Raw genomic sequence first — 14,410 nt, 5'->3', positions numbered from 1 at the left:
GGAGGAGGGAGGACCCAATAGGCCAAATACAGTGAGGAATACACAGAGAATAATATAGATTTTGCCATCTCAGCCTGAGAGAGAGAAGTAGACAGACTGTAGTGAATTTTGAATGACGAGATCAGGGAAAGACCTAATTTACTAAGCAGCTAAGGGTCCTCAATGTAAGGCAAATTTTGATGATGGGCAAAAAGTACTGATAACCCTGAGAAATCAGAAGCCAAGGGCAACAAAATAAGCTGTGAGTAAGAGGGAGTAGGGAAGAGGTTATAAGGGGTCAGCAAGAAAGAACACCTCAGCAAATTTTCATTCTGACATGACACTACAGATTCTGCAGTTCAGTAGGCCCTCTCCCCCTTCCCCTTACATCCTCCCTCCACAGACATGCAGAAAATCTGTGGATTTTAATATTTTTTTTCCAAGGATTACTTCAATCCACTGGTTTAACTTTTCTACAGAAAATCTACTCAGAGAGTGAGTGCCACTGCCTCACTGCTACTATGAAGTCTATCAACAGGACTGATATCACCATTAATTTGGCAGATCTAATAGTTCTGGCATTTTCTTGTAGTGAATGGTTTCTTAAAGAAATCAGCTGCTAGTGCTTCACATATGATTTGTTTCACACTCCATAATCTTTATTGCCACCTATACAAGTGCTTGGGGGTGGGTTAAATTAAAACGGCTCACCGTCATGTGTATTAAGCCCCTGCACATTTCAAAGTGGCCACTGGATGCTTTATCTAAAGCTCGTTTAATGAGGTTTAGATAAAGTGCTTCTGTGGCCGTTTTGAAATGTGTGGGTGCTTAATACACATGACAGTGGGGTGACATTGGAGTATTCTAATTAGAACACAGAGTAGACTCGATTAATTAAGCCTGCAGATTAATCGAGTCTGCTCCAATGCATGCTAATTAGAATGTGAATGACCATGTTATATGTCCATCTTTCTAGACCCTTTGCAGACAACGGTGCTGGGAAACATGAACCCTCGCTCTCTGATTCTTAGAAATGCACAGGATAAAGTCCTTAGTGATCTTAGGAACTGAGTTCAAATAGAGGGCTTTCAATTCTGCTTGAGTCAGGATGTGTATTATGCAATTAGGTCAACTCTTCTGGTGGGAGAGGGAAGAGGGTGATATGAAATCTTATCAATAAATTAGTGATAACCAGAATGGAGTAAGAGTCCTTTTTTGTCAGTATCTTCTCATTAAAAGTTTTTAAATAAATATAGACCACGACATGCTAGACCACGCACCCCTTTGAATAACTGACATATGTGGACTCAAGAGATGAAGGGTTACTATCTAAAGTAGTCTCTAAAGTATGCCATTTTAACAGAGGAAGAGATGGATAGGAAGACTATCCCCCTGGGGCTGTGGCAAGTAGCTGGGCTTTCCTACCCCCAGGGCAGTGCTATGAATGCTTACAAGCATTCATTTCACTGGATTAACTTTTGCTAGATTGGGTTAACCCTTCATTGCTGTAAAACTGACTTAACTTTAAAATCGGGCACACCATTTTAGGGTGATATATGCCCTGCACATGTTTGCAAGCCAGGCCATTCATATCACTATAACCATTTGTAAATACCTTAAGTAAACAGGGGTAGAGTTGTGAAGTGGAGAGCCCCAAGAAGGGGCTTCTTTTGGACCTAATTTAAGTCCTTTTGACATAATTGGAAATATATCCACTGAACCCAAAAGTCTCTACACCAGGCCCTATCTGAATAGAACCATTTTCATTACTTTTTACCAATTTTATTCAGTACCAGTATTTTAGCACATTTACTTAAATTCTGCCTTGTAGTGATGGAAATGTAAACACAGCACCTTGGTGTCACCTCCTCAGAGAAAGAAAGCTATAAAATGGCCAGTCTATTATTTTCTTTTCTAAACTGAGCAAAAAGCAAGATGAACAACAAAAACTACATTCAATTTATTAAAATAGTATTTCAATTAGTGATTTTACTTTCAATAAAAAAATAACAAAATATGGATTGAAAGTACTCTTGTATACATGCATATTTTATACACACACCCACACAGGGACCTAATTCATTTCTGGTTATTGAAGTAATAGAGTTATCCCAGAAGTAAATTTGATCTATTACTTTTATCCAAACATCCTTTCTTAAATGTGTTGTAATTCCAATGCTCTTCTGCTTTTAATCAAGATCAAGAGTTTGTGTTTACATTTCCCCTGGCTATTTTAATACCTCAAAGACATTTGGGGGGCCATAATACTGTTCTTACAGGCCCTTAAAATGGCTCCCAGAGGCGGAGAGAGAGCTCTGGCAAATGTAAACACAAATTTTAATAAAATACGAGTAGTGGAGACATGTTGATACAAAGGTAACCACTTGACCTTGTGCATAATCCTGATTGTTGTCTCTTTATCTTAACAATTTTCATTAGTGCTTACTAGGTACTGGAGGAAAGATTCACTTGAAAGTATATTGCAAAGTGAATATCATATTTCAGTGTGCAGTGTGATGTGGTGTGGTTTGGTTTGTCACAATTTCCTATTTCTTCTAGAGCTGGCTCCTCCTTTATGCTAATCTTCATACAGATTATTTTTATCTGCTAGGCAAATAACCTGCCATTTCCACAGCAAACTGAATGATTTGCCATGACAGACCATGCATGCTACAATTAAACAAAAGAGGATGGACAGTCTTGTAGCAAAAGCACTGGGCTAGAACTCAGGAGATCTGGCTTCAGATTCTCAGACTCCTTCTGCGATTTTTGGCAAGTCACTTAATCCCAGTTCCTCTCCGCATGACAACAGCAACAATAATTATCTTTCTGCTGCATAATAAATGATAATGAGGACTTGGAATGATAAATAAACTGGAATGCGCAGGCAACTCCCACCTATTTGCCAATCTTTATATACACATCAAGGCATAAACCAATAAATAACTGTGAAATTAAATACTACAACAACAAAAAAAACTGGGCAGACACTTATGTTTTGCTGATTGTTATTACTATTTGCCTCTCTTCCCTGCTCCCTAGCTGCCAAATATGAACTACAAAGCAAAAAAGCCATTACCCTGAGTATCATGCACTCCTTCCTTCTCTTCATTTTTTTCTCCACATAACTTGCTGAAGTCTGATGGTTTCCAAAAAGAAGGAAGCAAGTGTTTACAATGTTAGTAGGACAATCCCTGGCAGGTTTCTAAATGGAATACATTATTGAATGGATGTCAGTAATGCTTCAAGTCCTTCCACCCCACCCACTTCTTCCTGGAACTGGAATCAGATCAGTATCATCATCTCTCACAAGAAGAAAAATCTCATAAATGAAAATTCCTCTTCAGATCCATAAACCGCATGTACATCCTACTGGGGTTGGATGAAAGCCTATACCACATTCACTCCAGTCAGCCACCAGTCCCTGCTGGACTGGTTTCCTTCCTAACTAAATTTTGCTCTCTGTTAGCCAAGGACAACTCCCGCTGATTCCCATGTCTGAAACAGACGAATATTACAGCAGAGTAGATTGCTGTAGGCTGCCACTAACAGCAGTGCCAGGTGGGGATTATCCATTTATCCTAGACTGAACTGGCCCATGACATATGCACAGATCTAAATACATCTTTTTGTCAGATGCCCTTTCCCCACTAGTATTTCTTGTTCACTGAGTGCTGGCAGCCAGGAAAGGCCTAATACAGCAGAACCAGAAAGACTTGTTGAGAGTCTTCAAAGCCTTTAGAAAGAAGATCTTAAAGGGAATTGGCTGTGCTTTTCCAAAGCACACTACACAGTCTGCAGTTACTAATGTCTTTGTGAGTAAAGTTATGATGAATGAAAAGAGACTGCAGAAAACTGGAGATCAATTAATTCTGTGAATACCCTTGTTAGAAATATATACATATGTGTGTATGCGCGTGTATTTTATATATCTATATCTCTCTCTCTATATATATATAGATATAGTGTATCTGTGTATGTGTGGATGTGGGTGTGTGTGATGAGACATAATCACACACCACGGGTGCAGACAAGAACTTAGTTTAGTTAGAATATTATTCTTGCATATTATCTTGGAAGTGTCCAATTCTAACCAGGGTCTCACTGGACTGTGCTACTGAACAAGCACATGTTATGAAATCAGTTCCTGTCTCAGTAACATCCCAATGTAGGATTCAGACATATGTCAATCTTTTTCAATTGAGAGAGACAAGGGTGACAATAAGATGAATTAGCAGGGCCTACTTAGGCTGGTTAAATAGTCCAGAACCAATAAGCCATTTGTTGAATGTTTCTTTCTTTTTCAATCTGTGATAGGCACGTAAAGAAATCCTCAAATGTACTAGTGTATTCAAATGTTATTTGCACCATTCTTCAATGATTTATTCCTTCTCTTTAAACTGTCTGCAAGGTATATGGTTTGTCACTTAAATTATGTAATATTGTTTCTGTTCCCTGACTTCTACAGTTAACCAACTACAAAAGCTTATCCTGCTTCTCTTTTTAAGCATAACCTTCAATGTTAATACAAGATTCAGTGTTCATTAGTTGTGCAGTTCCAAAATGGCTTTCAAATGGCTTTCAGGAATATCACAACTGAACACTAGAGTTTCAGCTATACCTTCCATAGCCATTTCCATTAGTCAAAATGTCCTTGAGAGGATAGTTATTGAACATGAATACAAACGGAACTAAAAGGCAATCTTACCATATTCATTTAAAAAACAATGGGATCTTACAAATCTTCCACAGTTTCTATTAGCAGTATTACTACTAACTTATTCTTGTTGTTACTCATTTGCAGCACTTTCTTGGGGTCACCATTAAAGAAAAACGACTCTGCTGTTCTTATTACAGTAGTGAAGGGAAGGGTCCTGCACAACAGTTTATAGCACGGTCTAATAAATTGCCACTGGCTTTGGTGGGAGTTCTGAACATAGAAGCTAAATACAGAACATTCAAGGGGATTAAGGGGTTGTTAAATCGATTCAGAATGAGCGTCCAATATTAGGTAAGTCAGGATGGCAGGCTAGCTGGGGGGGCTGGGGGTTCAGCAGGCTGGAGGGGATTGGGGATCTGCTGGGGGCTGGGGGAGGAAATGCAGCCTGTGGGTGGGGTAGGGGAGCAAACAACCACAGGTAGGTAGGTAGGACAGGCATTACCTGTGGTTGGTGTGGCAGGCACAACCCATGAGGGTTAGGTGGAGCAGGCATGACCTTCAGGTGCAGCTAGGTGAGGTAGGCATGACCTGCGAGGGGTAGGGGAGCAGGCATGAATCGTGGATGGGGTAGTGGGGGCAGGTATGACTTGCAAGGTGTGGGGAGGGGGCAAGTGCCACCCATGTACAGGGTTGGTACAGGGTCTCCACACCGAACCTCCATCTCCATCCCCCCTCTCAACACCCCTCTGCCCCATCCAGACTTACTTACTCAGCTCCAGCAGTGGCAAATGCTGGGCTTGTGGGATGGGGGTTGAGTGTGCTGGCTGGAGGGGGTAGGGAGGGAGGGCAAAAAATAGACTAGTGTGGGGGAACTGGGGAGTGAAAAGAGCAACCCCAGGGTTGGAGCCAGTGGCTGGGTTTCTCCAGCCCTGGGGCTGTGCAGAGGAAATGTACAGAAGTTCCATGCACTGGTTTGACCTAAATCAAATAAGTTTGATACTACATAGATCCAGGTTTATCTTAAATTGGTTTCTGCAATTTTTACACTAGTTTGTGTGCATGGAGCCTCTGTACAGTTAGAGGTTTAGACTGATTGTCAGTCACTGTGATCGTGTCTGTAAGTGTAAGGTCGGAACCAGGATGAGCTAAGTTTGAATCGGGCGGCCAGTTTGAACCTGATTTAACTTCCCAAATGTCTGCACTTAGCCAAAGAGCTTAGTGGACCAGGTTCAGAGCAGGTTAAAGCCATCACAAGACTCTCACCCAGAAATGAGCTTTGTCTGGGTCAATTACTGGACAGTAGCCAAAGCTTGGAGACTTCCCCAGTATTGATGCAGAACCACCTGAGTTGATCACAAAACTTCATCATCAATTATTCATCTCCTCTGGCTCCAGGTCACTTACACATAAAGAGCATCATACCTTTTTGCTTTAATTTCCTTCATACACAATTATGATTTAAAAAGGAAAGATAAAAAATAAACTACCACATAGACTCCTAAAACACCATTTTGTAGCTAAACCTTTCAAGAATTTTTCAATTGTTGATAAATCCAATAAAATTTAAGCCCCGTTCTATACTTTGTCTTATTCATGTTCAAAGGATACTGTTTAACAGTTGCATGTCACAAATGATTCTTAACAGCAACACATATTCTGAATTATAAATGCACAGCAAAGTGCATTTAACTACTTTTTATTATAGTTACCAGTAGTAAAAATTATGCATATGGCACTGAAAATTTACACTGCATTTTACAAACCTATGAAATAAATTACCATACTCCATTATAGTTTCCTGAGACCAAGAGAATGCCATAAGATTAGAAACTCTTTAGGGAAGGGAAATTGTTTTAAATAAGAGACAAGAGGGGTGCTGAGTCCCTACTGAAAGGAGAAGGGCATTTTAATGAGGATATGTGCTTGTACCTGTTGGCAGTCATGCAACATCCTCAGAGCAAGGGTTTGTCTACATCAGTGGTTCTCATCCTTTTTAGATGTTAGAAAATGCCAACTCTTAAGATACTACTTGCTTTTCACTACAGAACCATAACAGCAATTCTTCTGTTGCAAAAGAACCCAGAAAGACCACAACAGGCCAGAATGCTTTTGACACTATAGATTCCTATTTGAAATCTCTGGGTTTATCTTGGGAATCATGTGTATGAGTTTGCATGCCTAACAGTGCCAATATTTAGTAACACCCTGTGACATGCTGAAAAGGTTCTTGTGGCATCCTGATTGGGAATCAGTGGTCTGTATGAAAATGTGTTAAACCAGTGCAAAAGGCCCTGTGGATTCCCTTAGACAATAACTTTATTTTATCTTACATTAAGTTAATAAGGGAGTGATTTAAGCTGAATAAAAAATACAAGCCATTTAAGTAGAATTAAGAGGATTTACAATGAGCTTTGCATTGGTGTAAATAAATCAGTTTTTAAACATATTTAACTTAAACTGTTGCAACTTCTCTGTGTAGTGAAGTCTTAAATAAGGTTGCCAAATCCTCAAGGTAAAATATAATGGCTTTGTCTTCCTCTCACTGGGCACATCTACACATGCAATTAATGTGCAGAAAGCTTATTACACAGTAAGTTTTCCCTGAGCATACAGCTACATGTCTGCCTGTCAAGAGCAAATCTGCTCCCTACAGGAGCAATTCAGGGTAGGGATAGTCCTGCCCTGCTCTGTCACCATATGGCAGCTGGGGGAGCTGTGGGCTCCCCTGGGTGTCAGTCCTACGCTGGATGGGGGCACTTGGGTCATGCCTGAGCTCAGGGGAACAGGTAAAGGTGTTCCACTTCCAATGCAGCTGTCCCCCCACTCCGCATCGCTGCCCCAGGCAACTGCCTGCCGCCCAACCCCAACTCTGATCTCAGAATGGGACCTGGGACAATGTCCCCATCCCACACAGCAGGCAGCAGGCAGCTGCCCAGGGCAGAGAGCAGTGTCCCAACCCTGACTCCGAGCTGGGGCTGGGAGCTGCCTGCTGTGGGGACATGGGACATTGTCCCAGACTCTACTCTGAGATCAGAGTTGGGGTTGGGCAGCAGGCAGCAGCCTGGGGCAGGGGACAGTTGCGAAGCAGGCAGCAGGCTTGCACTGCTCTAGGCTCCCCTCGATGCAGCTCTGGGGGAAGGAAGAGTTCTCCTGCCCCCTGCTGCCTGGCCTAACCGGGACCAATATGCTCCCAGTCAGCTATGTAATTGTGTGCTACTGTACAGCAAATACTGCACGGGAAATATACCCCCTGTATTTACAGGTAGTAAAAAACTGCACAGCAGACTAATCTACTGCGCAGTAATTCCTGCACATGGTTACATAGTAACACTTTAATGCACAGTAGATTAGTATACTGAACAGTAAGGCAGTTCATGTATACACATCCACTGAAATCAAATGGAGCATTGCCACTAACTTGAGGTGGAATAGGATCAACCTCTCGGACTTTATGCCTTTTTTCTTCCAACACACTCAGAAATTAAATAGTAAATGTTTTCTAAGTGTATCCATGCATATGATATAATACTGTATGCATATGAAAATAATTGCAGGGCAAAACCACAGAAGTGACAATGTGGCTCTAAGAAAAGTGCATCCAAGGAAAGAATTTGGCAGGTAACACTTAACAACAGCTCTTCAAATCTTTCACCTTCTGCCATTTTTCCATTTTGTTGGCCATTTCCCAGATGGCTTTATATTAAATATCTCGATCGCTTTTTAACTTTTAGAATCATACCAGGTAAGTGAGCCTTCAAACAAACATTTAACTAAACCAAGGCACAGCGCTACTGATTTCCCATTCTTTTAATTAGAAGCATACAATCAAACAAACCCCACAATACTAATATTGCATTTACAAATTAATGGGAAAAAAATTAAATACAGTTGCAAGAAAGAAGCAGTTATTAGTCAACTCACAGTTTCCTTCATTCCATAATAAACATTTTAGGCACCAATCCTTAAAAGACTTATACTCATTTTTAACTTTATATGTTGGAAATAATCCCATTGAAGTCAGTAAGACAGCTCATGGGATATAAAGATCAACATGGGCACAAAATTTTGTAGGCTCCAGGTTTTAAACTATGGACTGCAGCCAGATCCCAAGCTGGTAAGAATTGGCATATCTCTGTCATCTGCAATGGAACAACGCTGATTCATACCGGCTCAGAACCTGCCTGCATATTTCTGCACTGCAACGTTACCAATATAAAGACAGTTATAATATTAGAAAGTCCTTCTATATTAAAAAATGAGTAAAAAGCAGTTTAAAATAGTATAAAACATGAAAAAGGACTGATTAGATTCCTATACAGTAAAATAGGGTTTTGCCAATGTAAACAGGATGATAGCCAGAAAATACTTTTGCTCAGCCCCAATCCATCTACATGGGGGAAAGGGCTTGTACAGCATCACAGGGAAGAGGGCACATGGCCCAGTCCAAATCCATCCCTGTGGGGGAAGGGGTATGGATTGGCTTTGACCCCTGTAGGGGTTTGGGAATTTGGCAGTGTGGGAGGGTGGCTGTATTAATTGCCACTGCTCCCCAACAGCCAAATTATCTCATCCATGGAGAGCCCTGTGGGCTGCATGCCCCTGCAAGCCAGATTCAGCCCACGTGCCAGAAGTTAAACATCTCTGCCTAAAACCAAAACTTAGATGTTCAAAATCCCCACCTAGGAGTCCCTAATAGCCTAACTTTGTGACAGCACCAAACACCCCAACATCTTGCGGGGTAGGAAAAGGGTGGTTTTGGGGATGGCAAAGAGAAACAGTTCACCCCTTCTCCACTTCTGAAAGAAAGGACTTAGGCACCTACCTTCAGAAGAGGGTTCAGGGCTGAGAATCTAGAGTGGACAAAAGCAGCTCCTGGAAACACTGAATAGTAAGGCAGGTAAGCTCCATAAGGGGTGGAATTTAAGACACCTCCCTGTCCTCATCGTTTCCTAGTAATTAGTAAGTAACACCCCTTTTTGGACCTGGCCCTAAGTGCCTTAGGAATCTCTGGAACTTGGGTAATAATCTTGGAAAGATTATCCCGCAGATAAAATGCAGGCCTAGCAAGTCTCTTCTCCTCCCATGTTATTTTCCTTTCCTGCAAGTGCTTTAGGGAACTTCTTAACCTAGTGTATCAAAAAATAAGTCACAAGGAGCTTCCTTAAATCTGACTCATTTCTCTTTTAGCCAAAGAGGCATTTGAACATTTTCAATTGCTAATACATGAATATATGCGATATATAAATTAACCTGATTCACCAAACGCTACATCCAAAAAATCACTTCACCGCAAAAACTGCAGTGAGTCAGAAGAAAAATCTAAAAAGCGTTTGTGATTTAGAGTTGACTGTCACTTAGTGCATTAAAATAAATTGCCCATGATTTCTCACAAGTTTTCTATTAATGAACTCCAAAATGGCAATGAAAATGCTGCAGTGCACAACTCTTTAGAGGTTTTACTGGGTGGCAAATAATAAAATAAGCTCTCTTTGGATCACAAGAGGGAATGAGAGTGAGGGTTAGTTAACACATCCAGCCTTTCAGAGAATGTTCCAGGATTTTAAATTGTGAGCCAGCAGTATTTTTATTTGTTTCTGCTAGTGCAATCTCCTCTTAGTTTTCACAGCTTTCACATACCAACCTCTCTCCAGGCAGAGAGACCTCTGTCAGTAAAGAACAGTCTTTTGTGTAGCACAGGACAGGTGAATCAGTTGGCTTCTATTCATCATCTCTGCCTTGAAACTGCTCAGTATGTGAGATCACCATGTTATTTACATGGAAAGAGGCTCCACAGGGAACAAAATCATTAACAAGTTAGTTCCTGGGGAAACAAAATGTCAGATCTTTTTTGCTAATTATTATTATTATTATTACTACTGTTATTACAGCCACTTCTAAGTTTCTGAAGTACTAATTTCCCTTCACTGCATTACCTAAGTGCAACAATGAAATATTGCACTTTATAAAGTTTCTTCTATTCAAGAATCTCAAAACATTTTACCAGCTTCAGGAATTCAGGCTCCCACTGAGAATTCCCCACTGAAGCAGAAGTTAGCATCACCTTTTTTCTATTTTTGAACACATAAGAAAAGGGAGGAACAGACAGATGCAATGATGTTCCCAGACAGAGACATGCAGCCTGCAACAAGAGTAGAACCCTTGTCTCCAGTTTTCCAAGTCTGGGCCTCAACCACTCTGTACCCTCCAGTTCATAGCACGCTCCAGCCATGTGAAAGATCCAGGGTCAAGCTTTTACCCAGTCTCATTCTGCACTTGATCTTTGTGGGCGGCCTACAGTGGAAGCGTCACTGATGAGCTATGTCAGTTAAGAAAAACTGATCCCACTCATAAGCTCCTGAGAATGATTGCAGGATTTTGAAGACAAGAGGTGTCTTCCATTGAGGACTAGAAGAAGGATACTCTGGAGGGTAAGGCACAAGCTTTCTTCTTGAGTGAATTGAGTTCAAGTGCAGGCTCCACCAGACTGCCTATATGGCCTTAAGCAAGCTAGTTAGGCTACATTTAAGCTGATAATTATGACTCATCTTAAGGTTCCTCTAAAGCCCATGCATAATGCCCACCCATGCTACAAGTCTCTCCATTCCCCAGCCTAACTCTGGAAGATCTGCTGACCTTCTAGGTATGACCTAGCCTTTGCTTCTCTCTGCTCCAGTTCCCTAGCAGTACAATGACAGTCAACAGCAGCTCCCTGCCTCATAGGGATGCTGGAGGCATTCAGATATTGTAAAGGGGGACCTTATTTATAGTCAACATTAAAAGGCTAAACTATGCATTAAATGTTCAGGGACTTGGCTTGATGTTTCCTTACATGATTTATGAAAAGACAATACTAACAGGGGTGAACTATGCAATGAACTTGAATAGGAAGCTAAGCTTTTCAATAAGGTTAATTCTTTCTAAAAGGAATAGTCTAAGAATTTGCATTGCTTCAACTTCTTAGGGAGATGTCTACTTTATCTCAAGAATTAAGACAGACAGAGACCATCGTCACCAGTGTAACACCCAATGAAACTAACAGCAGGGACATACAGAATCCAGGTATTTCTTAGGGCCCTGCGTCAATCTGGCTGTAGCATTCACCTGTAACCTACTACATCACTGCCACTGTAAACTTTAGCTTCTGGTATTTAGTTATATAAAACAACAGAGCTCCTCTTTTTGCCATTTCAAAAAGCTTTCTTCACCACTGTGCAGCTACTGTTCATAACTTTGGTTAAATACCTTTAGTTAGCATAGCAGAAACCTGTCAGAGCAAACACTGCAACATGTCCTTCAAGAAAAATAAAGATGCTTCAAAATTATTTAAATATATATTTTTTCTTTTTTTAAAATGAGATCTTCCCTAATCAAACCTAATGTAGAAACTCATGACTGAAACTACTTTTGTTTTCAGATCACAAAGGTTTGGTAAAATGCTGCATACTTAAGAAGAATTCCTATAAGAGATGAAAAATATCAATCCAAAGGGAGCCCATTGTCAGATACTGACTCATCATTCACTGATTGTGTGAAAAACTATGCAGCTCAGTTTGGCCTGCTAACTATGACATCACTTTTATTTGTATATTTTTATCTGGGTATAGAACGTTCTTTTCCCAGTCTCCAATGCTGCAGCAAAACCTTAAATATTGACATCAAAACCAGTAAGTACTGTTAGTCCTTGAAACAATTTGGAAAGCACTAATGAACCTGGACTTACATTGCAGTTTGGCTTGTTGCCCTTGGATACTGGAAGTGAAATTAAAAGTGGAGGAAAGGAAAATTGAATTGTGCTGCAAAAAATTGTTGAAGCTATTTATCATGAATCCTGTTTTTGTTTTGTTTTTACATTATGCTGCCCTTGCCCCTCAACTTTGCTAAGTCTAATGTTAATGCAGATCAGGGACAGATTACTATTCAAAAGAAGCCTCTGAAAAACAACAAATGAAGACTTCCTTTGAAGAACTTTATTTATCCAGGGAGATCCGTAAGACAGCAAAAGCACCTCCTCCTCAACAAGAAGTAAAATGGTCTAGAGAACAGGGAAATTTTAGGAAATTACTATCCGTGATGTGAGAACTAGGACGGATTAGCTGACCAGCTGAAAACCTGCAGACCATGTTCACTTTGCGTCAGAAATAGAACCTATATATCAACTGTGCGTGAAAAATGATTGGCAACATTATGTTACATAAAAGTATTATTAGCTTGATTTCAAAGTGAACTTTGTGGTCTTTTATTAACAGCACTGATGACAATTCTCAGGAAGTCCAGGCCAAAAGTTTTATTGAGTTTGCATGCTTACCCAAAACTTAATCAAATGTCTCATTTCTGGGTACTGGACTACAACACTGGGCATTCTCACACAATTTCCATGATTCCTGATTTCATCCCACCTAGTAATACCACAAGATCTGTCTTTCTTGAAAATGTCTTTACTTTTATTTTTAATCTCATTATTGCAATGCCCTTTAGAAAGCTAGATGAGACATAGTAGTGAAGTATGTGAAAATTTAGGGCCCATCCTAACAAACACACATGTATAAGAAGAGGAAATGTGTAGAGTGAACACAGAAGGTTATGGGTTAAAAGCTGGGAGAAATATAACAGGTAAAAGGTGAATAGGTGATGATCATAAATATCCCTGTCTAGGCAGGAGACAAAGGGTAGGATTTTCAAAACTGCTTAAATGTTTTAAAAACACTAGATTCATTGGAAGCCAATATGATCTGTACTCCTAAGACATATAGGCACTTGAAAATCCCACCCAAACATACCAGCTTGCAAAGTCCTCATTATGAAGGCATGCCCTCACAAGCAGGGTTCACTATTTTTTCACTATTCTATGAAGCTAGCATCAAAGAATTCAAGCAAAACAGAGATACTACGAAAGAGATGACTACATATTTGCATTTATGTATTGGGAACAAAATATTCCTAAAAAACAGATTTAGCCTTTTTTGTATCATCATGTAGGAGCAGACTCCTAAACGTGAATGACATATAAAAAATATACATGACGTGCTACTCCAGCGTTGCCCCTCACTGGCAGCATATTAAAATTCCATGCATGAAACCACAAGCTGAGGTATTTTACATATTCTGACAGAACTGAAAGGGTTAGTGATTTCCCTTCCTTGCTTCGTGAATGTGATGCATCATATTATGCTATCTCTGCCTTCAGCTGTGTGTTCTGTGATAGATTGTTACTAGATAAGAGCAAGTCACTGGCTTTAACCCCAACCCCTACTGCACAGATTTATGTCACAATCAAACCTGTATGAAGAAGAACCCATTTCTAATGTTATTGATCTCAATGCAGATGGAGGATTTTATACACAGTTTTCACAGGGCTATTAAATCAGCTCAGGCAGACAGGTAATGAAGTTTTTTTTAGCCTTTGCTAGCTTCCCCTGGGTGAAATGCCCAATCTGACAGTGCAGTCAACACAAATCAAGCAGTCTGAGTTTACACATGTATGTAGAAAATAACTTTAGTGTACATAGTAAGATCAGACTGAATACCTATGCAAAGATGTAGCATAGCAGAATATGACAGAATGAAGCAATACAGACATTACTAGAAGACACTATCAGCAATAACCTTCAAATACCTAAATGCTTGTAAAAATATTAAAATAAAATGTGCCATCATACCTTTTTTGATCTGTGAAAAAGCAAATCCTAGTCAGTGCGTCAAATTAGTGTATGCAGGCTGACGAATCTATTAAAATAAGCCAAAAAGAGTAAAAAAAAATTTTATTTTTGATGC

General features: G+C 40.1%; 1 protein-coding gene across 36 annotated transcripts in view; it reads right to left on the bottom strand.

The window, feature by feature from the left end:
• MAP2 (microtubule associated protein 2) overlaps positions 1–14,410 on the bottom strand; it is a 366,938-nt gene that overhangs the window by 189,621 nt on the left and 162,907 nt on the right. For 34 of the 36 annotated variants that reach the window (XM_090044877.1, XM_090044879.1, XM_090044884.1 and 31 more), the window contains one exon: positions 14,296–14,362. The exons of 1 other annotated variant lie outside the window; for it this stretch is intronic. The gene's annotated coding sequence lies outside the window, so the exon portion shown is untranslated. The remainder of the gene's footprint in view (positions 1–14,295; positions 14,363–14,410) is intronic. One more of the 36 variants, XM_090044870.1, reaches the window with a different exon arrangement.

The sequence above is a fragment of the Crocodylus siamensis genome, chromosome 4 (genome assembly GCF_052110815.1).
Source record: "Crocodylus siamensis isolate JL-2025a chromosome 4, ASM5211081v1, whole genome shotgun sequence".
Lineage (NCBI taxonomy): Eukaryota > Metazoa > Chordata > Crocodylia > Crocodylidae > Crocodylus > Crocodylus siamensis.
Note: the sequence above shows the minus strand (reverse complement) of the source record. Positions and strands in the feature narration are given on the sequence as shown.